At 37.7% G+C, this 18254-nt stretch overlaps 1 long non-coding RNA gene across 1 annotated transcript; it reads right to left on the bottom strand.

The window, feature by feature from the left end:
• Positions 1-4434: 4434 nt before the first annotated feature.
• LOC311277793 lies at positions 4435-6595 on the bottom strand. Its single transcript, XR_014625329.1, has 4 exons — positions 6458-6595; positions 6079-6281; positions 4909-4955; positions 4435-4801 (listed from the first exon to the last, which is right to left on the bottom strand). It is a non-coding gene; the product is annotated as an uncharacterized lncRNA (long non-coding RNA).
• Positions 6596-18254: the final 11659 nt, after the last annotated feature.

The following is an 18254-nucleotide window of genomic DNA, read 5'->3' as shown; positions in this document are numbered from 1 at the left end:
ATTTCTCTTGAGTGTAGAAGTAAACTTCTTCATCAGGGTTATAACATACCAGAGGTGTTACAAGCTGCTCATGTCTGATCTTATCTAGAAATGGCAGAAAGCTCATGTCAGTTTTAAAAGAACCCTACATCAGTGAAGGAGATTGTGCTATAGTTGCTACAGCTCATTTAATAGAGATTAAAAAGTATTATAATTGCTCAAACAAGAATTGAGGAGAAAATGTTAAATACACTTTCCCTCTCTTGATCTTGGCAGTCCCCAGTGCTAAGCTTCATCTCTTCTCCTAGCTGGGTCTGGCCACAATACTTCGTTCACATCACAAGATACGTTTTCTCTTGCCAAACATCGAGGGAAGTATCTCCTAGCATGGCGTATCCAACCTTGGACAGAGGCAACCTCTATGTCCCCACATGCATCCTCCATTGCCTGGAGAAGCGGCATGCGGGCATAGGGTTGGCGATCATACACTTTCCAGCGCCAGGCTGAGAAGAATTCCTCTATGGGATTTAGAAAAGGTGAATATGGGGGTAGGTACAAAACTACAAATTGTGGATGGGTGGCAAACCAGTTTAGGACCAGAACAGCCCGGTGAAAACTAACATTGTCCCATATAACCACAAATCTAGCAGGTGCCTGATCTGGATCAGGGACAAGCATTGTGTGAATTGCATCCAGAAAAGTAAGTATATGGCCGGTGTTGTATGGACCCAGTGTGGCATTGTGATGGAGGACCCGTTTTGAGTGATGGCAGCACACATGGTTATATTACCCCCACGCTGTCCAGGGGCATTGGTAATTGCCCTCTGTCCTATTACATTTCGTCCACGGCGCCTGGTTTTGGTGAGGTTGAAGCCAACCTCATCCACATAAATAAATTTGTGGCGAATTACATGGGCATCCATCTCCAATACTCTCTGTAACAGACAAAATTATATACAGATGAGTAAATATGGTATGTCTGAAGTATTGGAAGTAGAGTTGCATACATACCTCTATAAAGTCATGTCGCAGATTCTTGACTCTTTCAGAGTTTCTCTCAAATGGCACCTTGTAAAGTTGTTTCATCGTCACTTGATGCCGTTGGAGGATGCGTTGTATGGTCGACAGGCTTACAGCATTGATGTTGTTGAATATGGTGTCATTATTCAAGATATGCTCTCTTATCTCTCGAATCCTAATTGCATTGTTGGTCAAAACCATATTTATAATTGCAGTCTCTTGTACATCTGTAAACAAGCATCCTCGTCCTCGATGATGTCTTTGGCTTTCCACTCTGTACAGAATTCAAACACAGTATGTGTTCAGCATAGGAACTGTAAACCATTTACAAAAAAATGTAGTACAGCATGATAACCAGCCTCATTCATTCAATGCAGTGCAGTAAATGGATGGCTTAGAGTTACAAATGTTTATGCAATACTATGCAGTCATACGTATTTTACAGTATTACTATAATGCTAAAATAGTCATTAGATAGTTGCATACCTGTTCTCATTTCTGAAGGTTCGAATTATGGACGCCACTGTAAATCGACTCAAGTTGGGCTGGACTCTCAGTCCAGCCTCTCTCATGGTCAAACCGTGGTTGATTACATGATCAACAAGTGTTGCCCTAATCTCATCAGAGATGGCTCTCCTTCCTTCTCTTATTTGCCCTCGTCCTCTTCTTCCTCTTCCTCCTCCTCCTCCTCCTCCTCTTCTTGGTATCTGTCCTCGTTGTCCCCTGCCTCTTCCTCTTCCTCCTCCTCCTCCTCGTCCTCGTCCTCCCCTGCCTCTTCCTCCTACTCCTCTTGCTCTCTGTTCATTGTTAGCATCCATTGTTCAAAACAGGTAATCTGACCTTTGACCTATTTAGGCCTATACTACAGTAAAGCAGTGATTGGTTAGTGATCAGTTAAGCAATTAGTGTTTGCACATGTGAGGAGTGTGTGTGTGTGACCTGGTGAATAAGTGTAGCATTTTGATTGGTTGTGTTTGGAAAAGGAAAGCAAGTCACTTCCTGATAGATCTTTGTGTTTTAGGTAGAGAATTGTGTGTAGTGTTTTGAAAAAAAAGTGTTTTATGCAATTGAAAACTGAGTCAAAGGCTGAGAAATAGCTTATGGTTTTGAAGATTTGGCATGTAGATTTGCACTTTGAGTGAGAGATTTCAAAAATTGTGTGACATGAAAAGATTTTGTGTGTAAGCAGTTGGAAAAAACTGTAAAAGGTTTTGGCACCTCTGCAGGACAAGATACAGATCGTTTTAAAGGGGTCATATAATGGTACATGCACTTTTACAAGTTGATTGTACTGAAATGTGTGTTGGCAGTGCCTGTACACAACCATCATAAAATGATACAAATCCATCTAGTGTTTTTTTTTTTTTTTTTTTAAATCTCCTTATATGTTTTCACCTTTCTCAAGTCAAGCCGTTCAATTTTGTGACGTCACACGGTCGGACGCCCCTCCCACAATTGTTGATTGACAGCAGCCTTTCAACACAGACCCGCCCTCGCTCGTGAGCGAGCTGTCAATCATAGTCCGCATTGTTGATACGCTGGAGCACTGTCTATGAGCAGAATGGCGTCTAAGCGATTGTGGTGTTCTGTTCTTGGGTGTAATAAGGAACACAGCATCATGTTGATGTTCCTAAATCCGAACCGCTGAAGACGCAGTGGCTGAGTTTGTTTTCGAAGGGAATATTCCCCACGGTCAATGTTTTCATGTTTGCGCGAATCATTTCACACACTAGACTGCTTTACAAACGAGGGTCAGTGACGTTATAAAGCTGGTTTTGCTAAGAAGCTGCTCCTGAAAAAAGGATCGGTACCAACTATTCGTGTTCCTGCTGAACCTCCAGAAGAAGAAGTGAGTGTAACATTTTATTAATCTTTATATTAATCTTTGAAAATCGCGAGTACATTACGGCATGTTTTCTATGTACGACGTTCTCAATATAATTCATAATCCCACGTTTATAATGAACAATGCGTTATGGTTATTGTGTAATTACGAACTGTGTACACAGGTGTTAAAATTAACGTGGTAATACTAGCTTACTTTTGTAGATGGTTTATAACGGTGTCTGTTACTGATTAAGAAGAAAAAAACTGTTACTGAAAAAAAAACAGTTATAACTGCATGAAGATGAATGGTAACACAATACCTACAAAATACTGTTTACATCCTGCAAATGCATATGATTCAAGACTATAAATACTCTGATGTTTTTCAATATTACGCCGGAATAAGTTATGTTATCTGATCACTTATTTGCTTTTTAATGAACTATCGCATGTCGTGTTTTCTTTGTAGAAAATCACACGTGAGTCCATCACTTGCAGGAACTTACATTTTATTCATCTCAACCTCCAGCCGTCTCTCACCTCACTCACATTTCGCACCACCTGATGCTCCTCCCCCAAAATACCGTATTCTCACGAATATCACACATCGTATACATCAGTATACACATAACGTTCGTATCTCACTACTCTACCCTGCTAGTACACACAAAGATAGATCAAAGTGACATTACGTTAACCAACCATTCAGAAACGTCCTGTTCGAGCCTTAATTGTCCAACTTCTTCGGGGCCGTCATCTTGTTTGGTTGCACAGTGTCCTCAGAGACTCCGCTGCCATTCTTCAAAATATACCCTCAGCTGTTGTCAAGGCAACACTCCACGTGTGTTGTGTCCATCTCTCGATTTCCGTACCACCCCCGGCGGCCGCCATTGGCTATCAAGCCTTCACCTGCTGTTGGCATCCCATTGACTCCCATTCATTTTGGCGTCACTTTGACAGCGAATAACTTTACATCTGAGGCGTTTAAAGACTCCATTTGTCCATTATTTATTTCTAAAAAACACGACAATGTATAAAATGCTCCATTACCTTGTAGCTTACGTTATGGCCCCGTAGAAGCAGTTTTTGTAAAAACAGGCTAATTATTGCGTCATAACCACGCGACTCTCTGGAAATTACCGTATAGACAGGAGGAGAAGCTTGCAGTCTATCGGGGGGACGTAGAGGCATAAAGTCAAGAGAGAAGCCCATAGAAAGTCATAAAGTTGCTCCTGCTCCTAGCTCATGGACAGCTCCTACTCACACTCTCCGTCTCAAGGGAATGGTTCAGATTTCGCTTGGCACAGCTAGTTGAAGACTTACAACTGTCAGACGGGTTCCTCACGTCACATCCACGTCGTCAAGCTCAGTTTGAGTTTGCGCAGTCGCTCAGCCATCAGGAAGAAGTGCTTCTAATTTGCTTCACTTTTCTCCATTGAAAACTATGGGGTCGCTGTGTCCAGTTTATATACTGTCTATGGTTGTGTCAGGTCAAAACGCCCCACAGAACAGAGGGGCGGGGCGAGCAAAGCTCCTTATCATTTAAAGACACATGCACTTAAACAGCGTGCTGAAAACAGAGCTGTTTTTGACCAGGTAAAATTAGTGTTTTCTTACAATACTAATGAGAATTTTTTATTAAAGTATATTACAAACTTTTAATTTAGACCTTAAAGAATCATATTAGCTTGTACAAAAATGGCATTATATGACCATATTAACACACACAACCAGCAGTTTCTGTCAGGTTACAATCAAGATTACTGTAAAACTCAGATTCAGGTCAGATGTGTTCAGGGAAGCATGTCCTATATTCATGAAATACAAACATGTTCTATATAAATATAAAATCCATTCATACACATTCATCTTATATACAGTAACAGTGCATGTCTGAACCGTGAACTTATTATTAGTTGAGAAAGGAACATGATGGAGAATATTTATCAGGTTAGATGAATCACACTGCTGCTTTCTGAAAGGAGAAACACAGAAATATATATAAATATAACACAAAGATCAATATAACATCAGATTTCTGCTTCAGTTCTCAATATTTCTCTGTATTTGTGCGTGTCTCACCTTTTCTGTGACTAAAACATCACAATGAATCGGTGAATCATGAGAAACTGTGAATGAAGAACACACACATCAGATTATAGCAATTCCTCAAACAGCGACAATTAATAAATCAGTGTCAGAAAGATCTGCCATGAGCTCAGTTGTGGATATACATTTACATACAAGTTTCAGAATCTACAAAATGTGGGTATTTTGAACAAAATGAATAAGAATATGCAGGGGTGATTTTTATTTTGGTGGTGTTCAGTCCCCAATGAGGGTAGGCTATGATTTAAAAAAAAAAAAAAAGTAACATTTTAGTTAAGGGTCTAATTTTAACTTGCATATTAACGTATGGGAGAGTTTTATAACCCCTGAGGTCCCGAATGTGAGGTAGTCGGGGAGTTCAGGGGTTCCCCAAGAAAATGTAGATTTTTCTGATCTACATATGTGCATTTCAAAATGTTTTTGAAGGCCCAAATAGCTTTCAAACAAAGATTTAAAAACCATGTCAGTGGGACGTAGATTATTTCACTCTCTTTTTCTCTTTGTTCTTCTCTTGCTCTGTCTCTTCCCCTCCTAAAGCTGAGCTTTTTTAATTTACTGAAGCTATACATTGTATTATATTAATTTTCAATATGTACATATTCACTTTTAATCTTCTTGTGCCTAATATGATGAAAACGGCTTTGTTAATGTTTTTTGTCCCCTCACAATGACAGTAAACTAATTATTACATTACACACAGTTCAAAGAAAATTCAGTTCAAATGGCAAAATTATGACAAATTAAACAAATTTCATATGTTTTAAAGGGGGCTGAAGCGAACATGGATTAGTGTACCCTACACTTGATCACACATGTTGTAGGGGAGCTCGGCAGAAGATAGACCCTAGAAAGTGCCTTTAGTGACGCTATGAGAATAAGCATAACAGGCTTGAACTGAATTTCACGTAGGCTAATAAAATATGTTTTCGTATAGTTTGGTGAAATAGACAAGAAAAAAAATTCACATCTTTTTAATTAAAAACAAAAACAAAAAACATAAACTTATGACCACAAAGTTGCTTGTTGCTTTTATACTGTGTAGTGAATGAAAAATCATAGTTTTGAATTGATTTTACACATTCAGACACCAGAGAAGATGAAAACTGTTGATGATGAATGATATTAAACATCATAAATACTCACAGTTTGGTTTTCCGCTATTAATGCTCTTTTTTCTGACTAGACTCTGCGTCTTTTTCTGTTTTTGTTCATTAGATTGTAACGTTTTTTCATTTTTATTCCCCATTCTTCTCTTTCTCTCTTGTCCACATGTGTAATTTATCCTGTAGTTTGTGAAGCTCAACACATGTTCTCCCATTCCTCATATATTCTGACTTTGGTAATATCTGTTCAAGAGAATACAGTAGTTCAGTTCAGAGTGAAGTTTGACATCAGTTAATGATTGTTGAGCAATACAGGTTTACATTTCAGTTTCACTATAATAGAGACATTAATGTCTGGATTTAAATAAATTAATAAAAATATCTTTACAAAACAATTAAATATAAAGTGTTTTAATTACCTTGTGATGAGCAGAAGAGAGGAAGCACATCCTGCAGATCTGAGAGATATAAACCACATATAATGTGTCAACACTGGCTCCTGCTATAGTCTCTGATGCAGGATCAGTCTCAGTCCTGCACAAACACTGGAATAAATCTGTCACAGTCACACAGATTCAGGCCACATCCTCCCACATCAATACTTCCTGTTTTTAACTGACAGTGCTGAATCTGTTTGCTTATTATCCTGCTTCTCTAATCTGTTTGTGAAATGAACTTCTCATTATCTGCTCAGGCCATGACCACAAGTAAAATGCTGAAGACAGTCTTTACTGAACAACACCACATTAAACTTAAAAGGCACTTACAACAACACCAAATAAATCTCTATATTTCTCCTCTGCTCTTGCTTGTCTCCTAATAGTGTTCTAATAAACCTGATATTATATACTATAAATATTGTGGCTTTGTGGCAAATTACTCGTCATATTCTCATTTGTTAGTGGATAAAAGCATCTGCTAAATTAATAAATGTATATCTTATAGTACAGTATATTTACAGTGTTATTTCTGTGCTGTGTTTTTATTTAGAATGTTGTTGTTTATTTTATTTGTATTTTTTGTATTTACTCAGTTGTTCATCTTTAGTGTGTTTGTAGTTGTGTGAATCATGACTAACTGATCTACAGTAAATATTGATTTATTTCTCCTGTTTTAAGATATAACCCGATGCTTATAGAGTCAATAATGTGACACAAATAAGTCATTTTATTCCATACAATTTCATAGTTCAGATCATTATCATATCAAAACACAATTTTTTGTACATTTTTTATTTAATTTTCCTTTTAAATATTGAAATTTGTAGCATTCACACTTTTTAAATATGAAAAATGGGTTACACTTTACTATAAGGTTCCATTCATCAACATTAGTTATTAGTTAACATGAACTATACTTCAGCATTTAATAATCTGTTGCGTCGGGATGTTTATCTTATTTTGCTCACATGTGGTGTGTGAGTGAGATACAGTATGCCTCTGCTTGATGTTTTGAACTTTGGTTTATCCCCGTTCATCAACACATGTGACATCCTGTTGATCTGCTGTGATTCGCTCATGTGGAAAGGCACATGTTCTCCACACTGCAGAGACTCAGCTGTGGTTCGCTCATGTAAGATATAAAAGGCACGAGTTCCTCCACACCACATCAGAGCTAAGTTCTGTCTTGCTGGTGAATGTCACACTGAACAGTGTTGTTGAGATATTTCTGCTGTAAAAGTGTGTGTTATTAGGAGAGTTACTGAACTAACAAGCGCTTTCTTGAATATCTTTAAATTATATTTAGTGGAACATTTATTTTGCAGAGAGATGAATTCCAGTTTATTGTGTGTGTGCCCTTCTTTTATTTTTGTACTTTTGATTTGAAAAGTTGTTTTCTAAGAATGATAAGGAACGCTGTATTTTGTTTGAGCAGACATGAACATGTTGCCATCGTGTGAAACTCCTTGTAATGCATTTATGATCTGGGATTTTTACTTATCCAACAATATACACTATTCAAAAGTTTATGGTCCGCAATTTTTTTTTTTTTTTTTTTTTGTTGAAAGAAATGAATACTTTTATTCAGCAAGGATGTGTTAAATTGATAAAAAGTGATAGTAAATAATTTATATTGTTAGAAAATAAATGCTGTTCTTTTTTTTTCTTTTTCAATGAATCCTGAAAAACGTATCACAGTTTCAAATAAATAAATAAATAAATAAATAAAAATATTAGGCAGCACAACTGTTTCCACAATGATAGTAAATCATCATATTAGAGTGATTTCTGAAGGATCATGTGACGCTGAAGACTGGAGTAATGATGCTGAAAATTCAGCTTTGATCACAGGAACACTTTACTATATATTCACATAGAAAACCATTATTTTAAATTGTAATAATATTTCACTACTGTTTTTAAGAATTCCATAACCAGAATTTATTAAAATACTGGAAAACATGACTTTATAGTTATTAATTCATAAGTTTTATGGAAAATCTACAGTAATCAGCCGTTTATCTTTCACCTTTAGTGACATTTGTAAAATAAACTTCATATGTGGTTTTAGAAACTGTCAATAGACAGAAAAAAAATGATCTGTCAACAGTTTCATTACCACATAATGTGAACCCTGATGGAAAATCCTTATGGCCTCTGATATCATATAACGGGGAAACAAAAACTATAAAATTTGTGTTAATAATCAAATCACAATTCAGAAATAATATTTTTGGTTCAAAATGAACTGTAAAACCTAACAGTAATATGTACTTAATACAATTGAGTTCACAGCACTCAAATATTACCGAAACTTGAGTGACTGAAACAGAACTCAAACTGAATGAATTATAGAACATTTCTAGATCCCAGAATGATAATTGTATAATTAAGTGATTAATTGAGTGACGATTGAGCATTAGTGATGAGCACCTGCTGTTAACAAGCAGAATCACTGAAGGAAAGAGAAACACAAGAACTACAACTGACTTCAGCCACAGCAAAATCAACTGGAGATAAAAGAAGACATTAAATATCTCAAGATCTCAAGAGGATTAAACAACTCCACGAACAGCATTACAAGCTTCACTTTTTATTACCACTTTGACTTTATTACTGCCATTCGTCTACAGAAGTTCTTATTAGAATTAACAAAGGTTTAGAAGTTGATGATTTGAGTTTCATTGAAGGTCATCATGATGGAGATCAGCGTTTGCTTTAGTTGGGCTCTTGAGATTCTACAGCATAATAGCTAGCCATGTTGTGACCATCAGATAATATGAAGGATTTTACAAATAGTTGTGCACAAAAAGTTTCACAGAAAAGGTATTGCATTACTAAGACTCACACAGATATCAAGAATCAGCATATGAATCTCAACAATGGTGACCATTAAAAAATGATGCATGCTGGGTACTAGCATAATACAAAACTTATCCATGGCTCCCAGCATGCATTGCGGCATAAATCCTTTTTTAATGGTCACCATTGTTGAGATTCATATGCTGATTCTTGATTACTGTGTAAGTCAGCATGATACCATAGAGGTTTTTAAAATCTGATTGTCACAACAATGGGCCTTACAGCAGAATCAGTTCTGTTATAATGAATAATACAAGTAATACATCAACTGTCTAATCAGAGATTAGGTTCTGGAAAAGATCAGAGAATCAAGTCACTAAATGATGATTTTTATCATCTAAACACAACCACATGCTCATATTTTCTTTTGGCGTATGTGCATTAACAAATGTGTTTTATAAACACTCAGTTACAGCAGCCAGAGGAAAAACTGGTGTTATAAAGTCAAGGGTCAAGAGCCCAACTAAAGCAAACACTGATCACTATCATGGTGTCTTTAAATCAAACTCAATAAATCATTATCATCTAACCCTCTGTTCATTCTCAATAACAACTTCTGTAGACGCATGACAAAAGTCAAACTGTTTAGTAATAAGTGAAGCTGGTAATGCTGTTTGTGTACTCCTCCTCTGCTGAGATCTTTAGAGATTTAAACGTCTCTTATATTGAGCTGATTTCATCTAAGGCTGTGGTTGGAAGTCAGTTGTAGTTCTTTTGTTTCTCTTTCCTTCATTGATTCTGCTTGTTAGCAGCAGGTGTTAATCACTAATGCTCAATCACTTAATTAATCACTTAATTTCTTGACTGCAATGTATATCTACTTTTAGTAAACTCAACTGAAATAATTGCAGAGTACTCATATTGGTCTTTGTAAAATTAAAAGAATTAAGGCAATCGGTGTCCTCAAATGTAATAAGTTAGCTTAACTTATTGAATTTGACTTTGTGTGTGACATTGTAAGCTAACAGTAACTGCAAGTGCTCTGAGTTCATTTAAAGTTTGTCATTTCACTGTTTTTACTCAATAAAGTGAAGTTTCAGCATATAAAATATTTAAAGGAACACTTCGACTTTTTGGGACTTTAGCTTATTCACTGTATCCCCCAGAGTTAGATAAGTCCATACATACCTTTTTCATCTCCGTGCGTGCTGTAACTCTGTCTGACGCACCCACCACTAGCCTAGCTTAGCACAAAGACTGGATGTAAATGGCTACAGCTAGCATACTAATTCCAATAAGTGACAAAATAACGGCAACATTTTCATATTTACATGTTGTGATTTGTATAGTCACGGTGTGTACAAATAACAAGGTCACATGAAACACAGCCATTTTTTAAACGTTTAAATGCTCGGAACTATTTTCTCAGAAGACAAAGCACTGCTACTTGGGCGGAGTGATTAGCGCAGCACCCGAGAAGCGCCGTTCCGTCAACAAAACCAACGTGACTAACTAGCTTGAAGCGAACGTGATTCGTGATCATGGCTGACTTTGAGGAATTGTCAGAGGATTTTTATTTGGTATAAAACCAAGATCCAGAACCATATCGTTTTAAGCCAGAATACACAGACGAGGAGTTACAAACTTTGGAAGCTGATAGACAAGATGCTGAACAGACTGAGGTCGAGGGGAGAATCAGAACGGGAATAGCCTACTATTTCACAAACAAGATCACTGTTTCTCAAAAATAAAAACTGCCCATCCCCTCTCCACATCATTAGCAAGTTGAAGGCTACAGTCCTGAAAGTTACCTTTAGCGCCGCTTATTTGTTACTGGGGCGATAGAGCGCGTTTGTGACAACACAATACTAACATTACAGGGGATACATGGAGCCCGGGAGCAACTGTAATAGTAGTGAGCACCCTATTCATGTATTAGTGTCACTAAGGTTACATTACATATAGCTAATAGCACTGTAACGTTAGGCTAGTCATCTAAAAACATAACGGAACACTTACCGCGGCCGCAGGTGATCCACTTTGTCCTGTCTTTACTATCGATGGGATGGCCGTATCCTTCAGCACACGTTTCATGGTCCGTGTGGCAAATTCCATTTTTTCAAAATAGTCGTCCTCAGTGAAATGTTCTGAGCAAACGCGATAGTCCTTGATGATGTTTACAGGTGTGTTTGGATCTATATCCAGAGCAAGTAGCCATTGATATCAGGTCAGCGTTTTTGGTAGGAATTCTATGAAACATCATGGTATCTCCCCTGTTTATTGTCGCAACTCTTTACAATACAGCGAACTCTCCAACTCTGAGCGAACTCTCTGCTCCTCACCACGCTTGGGGGCGCTTGTCTGAAGTTTAAAATCATTGGTTACCCGTAAGCCAATCACATAACGTTTGGTTATGGCGTGTGTTATGCGCAGGCTCAGCCGCATCTAACTTCCACTGTAAACACATGTATGATGCGAAAACAAAACCATCGAGCGAAATACCGGAGTGAACATGGCTGTGAACGACTTTTGCAGATTATGTGAAGTAAATCTACGCATCCACGGTACAATCAGCGTCTACGTCACGGCTCTCAGCCCGCCCTCTGTTCGTTGATTGGCCAACTGTTTTCAGGCCGGAGGAAAACGGAAAGCTATTACGCTGTCTCAGACTGAGTACAGAAGCGAAATGAAATTGAGCGGAAGTAAGAAGTCTGACGTAGTCAGGATAGCAGTGCTTCGCCTTCTGAGAAAATAGTTCCCTGTATTTAAACGTTTAAAAAATGGCTGTGTCTCATATGACCTTGTTATTTGTACACACTGTGACTATACAAATCACAACATGTAAATATGAAAATGTTGGCGTTATTTTGTCACTTATTGGGATTAGTATGCTAGCTGTAGCTATTTAGATTCAGTCTTTGTGCTAAGCTAGGCTAGCGGTGGGTGCGTCAAACAGACTTACAGCACGCACAGAGATGAAAAAGGTATGTATGGACTTATCTAACTCTGGGGGATACGGTGAATAAGCTAAAGTCCCAAAAAGTTGACGTGTTCCTTTAAATGCAGTGTCAAGTTTAATTATGTATTAAGAAATATTATTGTTTTAGAGGACTTGATTAAAATAAGTTCAGAGTACTCATAACTATTGTTTTTATAAACTTAATTGAATTGAGGCAATCGGTTTCCTCAAATGAAATGAGTTAGCTTAACTTGTTGGGTTTTACAGTGTATTTAAATAATGAGTCAATACATCATCAATCCTTCTTCCGAAACATGTTTTATCTTACCCTGATTCACTGTGGTAAGCACGTTATACATGTAAGTGTTGATATGTTTGACCTGACGAGATGGTTTTCATGGGGGAATTGTGTATAGCCTTCGTCACTCGCCCGTGTGTGTCTCATCATATTCATAAATAAAGATGCTCCAGATGATGTGTCTGATAACCAGAACACGTGCTCTTACACTGTGAGGCATTAAAAAGAGAAATCAGCTTATGAAAAAATAAGAGATATGGAAATTAATGCCATTACAGTTAAGACTATATTTCAGAATATACAGAGTTACAGTTAAGCGTGTCTGATATTCTTCTAAAATATTGGAGGGATACAGATTTGATCAGGAGGATTTAGTTTTTTTCTCATTTAATTTAATTTACTTATCATATGCATACATGCGGAAATTCCGGATCCGATTTGAGCTTCTATATTTCATATATAGTATACATAGATCAATATCTGAACTTCTGCGGCTAGACCGTATTCGACCGGATGTGATGTATTCTAATCCAAACTATGAGCGTGAAACTAGAAATACCAATATTTTATCACTATTCCTGTAAAATGGTGGTTATTAATAATTGATTGATTAGCTCTATACTGTACAATCTACTATGTTTTAATTTTAGATGCATTGAGGGTCAGTTGTTTTGTGTGGATATATTCATGCATGCATTACATTCATTAAAATCATTCAAAATACACTCTTAAAAAACATCAGTCCATTATCCAGCATAAAACATTTAAAATATTCTGATAAAAAGATAACAACTCCGTTATGGATTATCAGCTCTTTCAGATCAGGCGTTTATCCTCACACCACTGAAGTTCATGACAGTGGTGTGAGGATAACCGCCTGATCTGAAAGAGCTGATAGTTAGCCCCCCTTCCCCCCAGCATCTATTGTTATTCATAATCAAACAGATGAAATCGTGGACAGTTTCTAATATCTTGGAGTAACATTGGAAAGCACACTTACCTTTGATCAGCACATTATGGACATTCCGAACAGAAGTCACCAAAGATTGTCAGTCATTCGAAAACTCCTCGATTATTATTTTTGCTACTTTATCTAAGCATCATTCAGCCAATTTTATTGTATTGTTCTGTTTCCCTTTCAAGGGAACTCGCGTTGTGTCAAGATTGACGCTATGGGAACACATTGTGTGATTGCATCATGAAGCACTTGTAAAATCAGTCCAATGGTGTAGTTGGGTGACATCATGGCAGGAAGCTATAAAGCGCACCCAGACCAAACACTGTTAACTACTGTGATTTCAGCAAGCGCTTTCTGTGAAATCTGTCTCTGTCTATTTATTGTTGTTTGTCCACTAGGATATTATATATCTCAGGAAATATAATGGCGAGCAAACAGCATTTTGGATTTGGATTTATGTGTTGTTTGTTTGTGAGCCTTTATCTCACTGTCCACCCGGAACCATAGTGGTCGTGGGATGCTTGCCCCCTCCAAGGAGGGTCCTAGAGCAGTCAGTTCAGTTGTTCTAAATCCAGAAGCCAGTCTCGGGAGGCTGGTACCTCTACTAGAATTTTTGACAGTGTGGAAGATGCTGCCAAATATTTCTTGTTGGGTCCTGCATACCATAGAAAAGGGTTATCATCGGGTCTCGTCTGCAGGTTTATGGGGGTCCTATCCACCGTGGTGAGCCCCAAGCAGGTTCTGGTATTGGAACAAGTGAAAACCCTGTTGGAGAAAGGGGCCATAGAACATGTACCTCCCTCCAGTAGAGACACCGGGTTTTACAGTCGGTATTTCATCGTTCCAAAGAAGGATGGGGAATTGCGTCCCATTTTGGATCTGACGGGTCACCATCTCACCTGGCACTTAATCACCTGGTGATGATGGCTCAGGCTCTACATCCCTGGGCACCAGATTCAGGGAGCAGACACCCTGTCGAGGCAGGGGCTGAGGCCCAGGGAAGGGCGTGGCAGTACTGCATCTACATGGTTTCCCTGATTGTTCTACTTCCGGGAGTTCTGGAGAACAGAGTTATGGAAGTGTGGGTTTGGCCTCTGAGGGGGCCCAACTCATAGACTCTGGTCTCTCAACTGAGGTTGTTGAGGCCACGATCTCTCGAGCTCCCTGCACAGGAAACAAACCAGTTTCCTCCGTGGTGCATTGGAGCAGGAGCAGTATGGCGGCTTTGTAGCCTTGTATTAGGGGTATCCCTACAAGAGGTGTGTGATGCGGCGGGCGGTTCCTTTCCGCAGGTTTAAAACCTACTTTTGGGCTTCACTCCTGGGTCCCAGGTTATTCTGTCTTTGTTGTGCTCGCCTGATTTCACACTAGACAGGCACTGCCTGGTCACTATGGTGGCGTTGGTATAGACGTTCCCATAGCGCCAATCTCGACGCAACGTGAGTTCCCTTGACAGGGAACGCCTCGGTTAACACTGTAACCTCGGTTCCCTGAAGAGGGAAGGAGTGCTGCGTCACCTTGCCATACTTCCGGCTCGCCTGTGATCGACTTGCTTCGACCTATCAGAAGTTGATAATGTTTGGTCTGGGTGCGCTTTATAGCTTCCTGCTATGACGTCACCCGCCTATACGCCGTTGGACTGATTTTACAAGTGCTTCATGATGCAATCACGCAATGCATTAATAGTGAAGACAGGTGTCCCTCAAGGATCAATTTTGGGACCAATTTTATTTTCTATTTACATAAATGAACTTGGTGTAGGATTAGAGACCGTAAAAGTACACCTTTATGCAGATGATACTATCATTTATACAATGGCTTCATCCATAAAAGTGGCAATGGATTCCTTACAGAATGCTTTTAATTTATTTCAGACTTCACTTGATAATCTAAAATTGGTGATGAATAAAAAAAAAACTAAATACATGATCTTCACACGCTCCACATTATCACTAAATGATTTTATGATTAAAACTTTTGATGGTACTTTGATTGAGAGAGTCGCATCCTATAAATATCTTGGAATCTGGCTGGATGATAAATTTACTTTTAGTTCTCATATTGATATACTTTTAAAGAAATTGAGACCAAGATTGGGTTTTTATTTTCGTTTGAAAAAATGTTTTTCCTTTGTTGCTCGAAAACGATTAGTGCAAAGTACCCTTTTGCCAGTATTGGACTATGGTGATATAATATATATGCATGCGCCTCTAAATACTTTGAAAAAAATTGGATGTTGTTTATCATGCTGCCTTACGATTTGTGACTGATTCAAGTGTGCGTACACATCCAGTTGACAAATTGGACTTCACTGTGCTTGAGGAGGAAACATCATATGTTGATCTTTATTTTAAAAGCTTTACTGGGTACCACAGTATATACAGTATCTAATCTATTGACATACTGTACTAGTATCTATAATACTAGATCAACAGTTAAACTTTTACTCAAGAACTCAATTTTCCATACAGAACTAGGTAGATCAGCCTTCTCTAATTATGCTCCTTTGGAATGAGCTCCAAGGTATATTACACATGAAATATGTACCATCACTTCTTTTAAAAACACTTTAAAGTCTGTTTTTATAGAACGGTGTAAATGTTTTAGTAATTGATTGTGGGTTGTGCTGTCTTTCAGATATGGAAATTCTTTATGTTTATTCTGTTGTGTTATGTACTACTTTGTATTTTTGTTTTGTGCTGACTATCTTGACCAGGACTCCCTGGTAGAAGAGATATTGTATCTCAATGGGACCTTCCTGGTTAAACAAAAAAAAAAAAAAAAAAAAAAAAAAAAAAAAAATGCGTTCCCATAGCGTCAGTTTCGACACAACGCTCGTTCCCTCTTCAGGGAACCGAGGTTACAGTCATAACCGAGGCATTTTTCAACATGCTTTCTGTTAAAAACCGTGTCTAATATTGCTGCTAAAGTTATAAGTCTTCCAACACTCAACCTCATAGGACTTAATAACAGAGCTATCACACACATTGCTCTTTCAATAGAACAGGACTCCACACACACAGGGGCTTTCGTACCGGAGGAACCTTCCTAGAACTATTGCCGGAAGTTCCCGGATTTTGGCCCATTCACACTGCAGGAACTAGGAACGATTTTAGCTACTTCACCCTCTGATAATGGCAGAGCAAATTTAGATCTCAAATCATCAAACAAATGGAAAAAAAACGGACACCAACAATTTTCAGAGTACATTTTGTTCAAGTGTTTAGATGTTAGAACTATGATTAGTTTAAAATACAGTTTACTATCTTATTTATTTTTAAAAATCCATCACAGTTATTTTTTTCATCTTTGTTTTTTGTGTTATTTAAAATTAGACAAATCTAATATTATTGTAATCTTATATCTGCTACTTAACAGTTGAGAAAGTTCTTTAAAGCTGATCTGGGGGAGTTGCTGAGGTGGGGCATGTTGTCACACTGTGTTACGATGAGCTCCTATTAGAACTAGGATATTCTATTCTACTTTTATGAATGCCATTGAGAAACCATGAGAAAAAGGTGAATGAACAGTCAATGTTCAGAAATGTTAATCATTGTATTGATAAACTATTTTAGTTTATCTGGTATGTTTTTTTATTAGATCAGATATCATTTTAAAGGGATGGTATAATGCCCTTTTCACAAGATAAGAAAATTCTCAAAATAAGTATCTGATGCCGAGAGAGCTCAACGCACTGCAACTGAAGAAAGCACATGCAAATAGAAAAAAACACATGCAAATTAAGAAAACATCTTCACCAGTTTCACAACAATGAGCTGAAAACTAAAATAAATAAAAAATATATTAATCTATACATCAGTTACACTGTACAAATTTTTTCATGTTATGTTTAAATTTTCATAAAGAAAAGTTTCATATGAAATGTTGGGTATTAGGGTCCAAAGTTTTAAAGTTGAGACACTCACACACAGATATATAATGCAGTTACAGCTTTTAAAAGCTTTTTTGTAAAAAATAATATATTTATTTGCAACCGTTATGTTAACAGCATTATATTTCTGTCGTAAGAACAGATATTCACGTTGTCATGGGAACATCCCAGGTGAAAATAATGAGGAAATTACGTTGTCTTTCGTTGCTCCCTTCATCAAGTGCGTTCCAAACGGCTACATAATGGCACTTCTTAATTTGAGGGTGTTGTTTTCTCTTTGCATGTGTTTTTTTCTCTTTGCATGTGTTTTCTTCAGTTGCTGCACGTTGAGCTCTCTCGGTCACTGTACAAAATACCCCACAGATATTTTTATAGAGCATGAACACACCGTTTTTGTGTCTGTCCATTTAAATGCAAATAAGCTGCTGCTCCTGGCACAGGTAGCGGAGCTTCAAGAGCTTGTGTGTGTGTTTGTTTGTTAGCAGGTCTGATTACCTCACACACAAAAATTTCAAAAACTTTCAGCCTTTTATGTTCAAACCGGAGTCAGACAATGATGGAGAGACTCAAGAAGAAGAGACAACATGTAGAAGCAACAGGACATTTCTGAATGCTAGTTGATTAATTTATTTAGCTGATGTGGAGTTAACGGTCTTCTAGTCATTGATTAGCATAATCTGCCATGATAATCTATAAATCGTGTTCTGGGGGCGGGGTTTATGTAAATTTTAGGGTTGGTGATGTCACTAACCCTGGGAGGAATGTTGTGTAGTCTCTACCAGCCGTTTGTTGTAGTCCTTAAAAAAATTATTTCTGTAAAAGCAAATATCTCCCTTTGCTTTGAACTTTGAGCGTTGTAACTTTGCA

This window comes from Rutilus rutilus (assembly GCF_951802725.1).
Source record: "Rutilus rutilus genome assembly, chromosome: 18".
Lineage (NCBI taxonomy): Eukaryota > Metazoa > Chordata > Actinopteri > Cypriniformes > Leuciscidae > Rutilus > Rutilus rutilus.
This window is presented reverse-complemented; position numbering and strand designations above follow the sequence as displayed.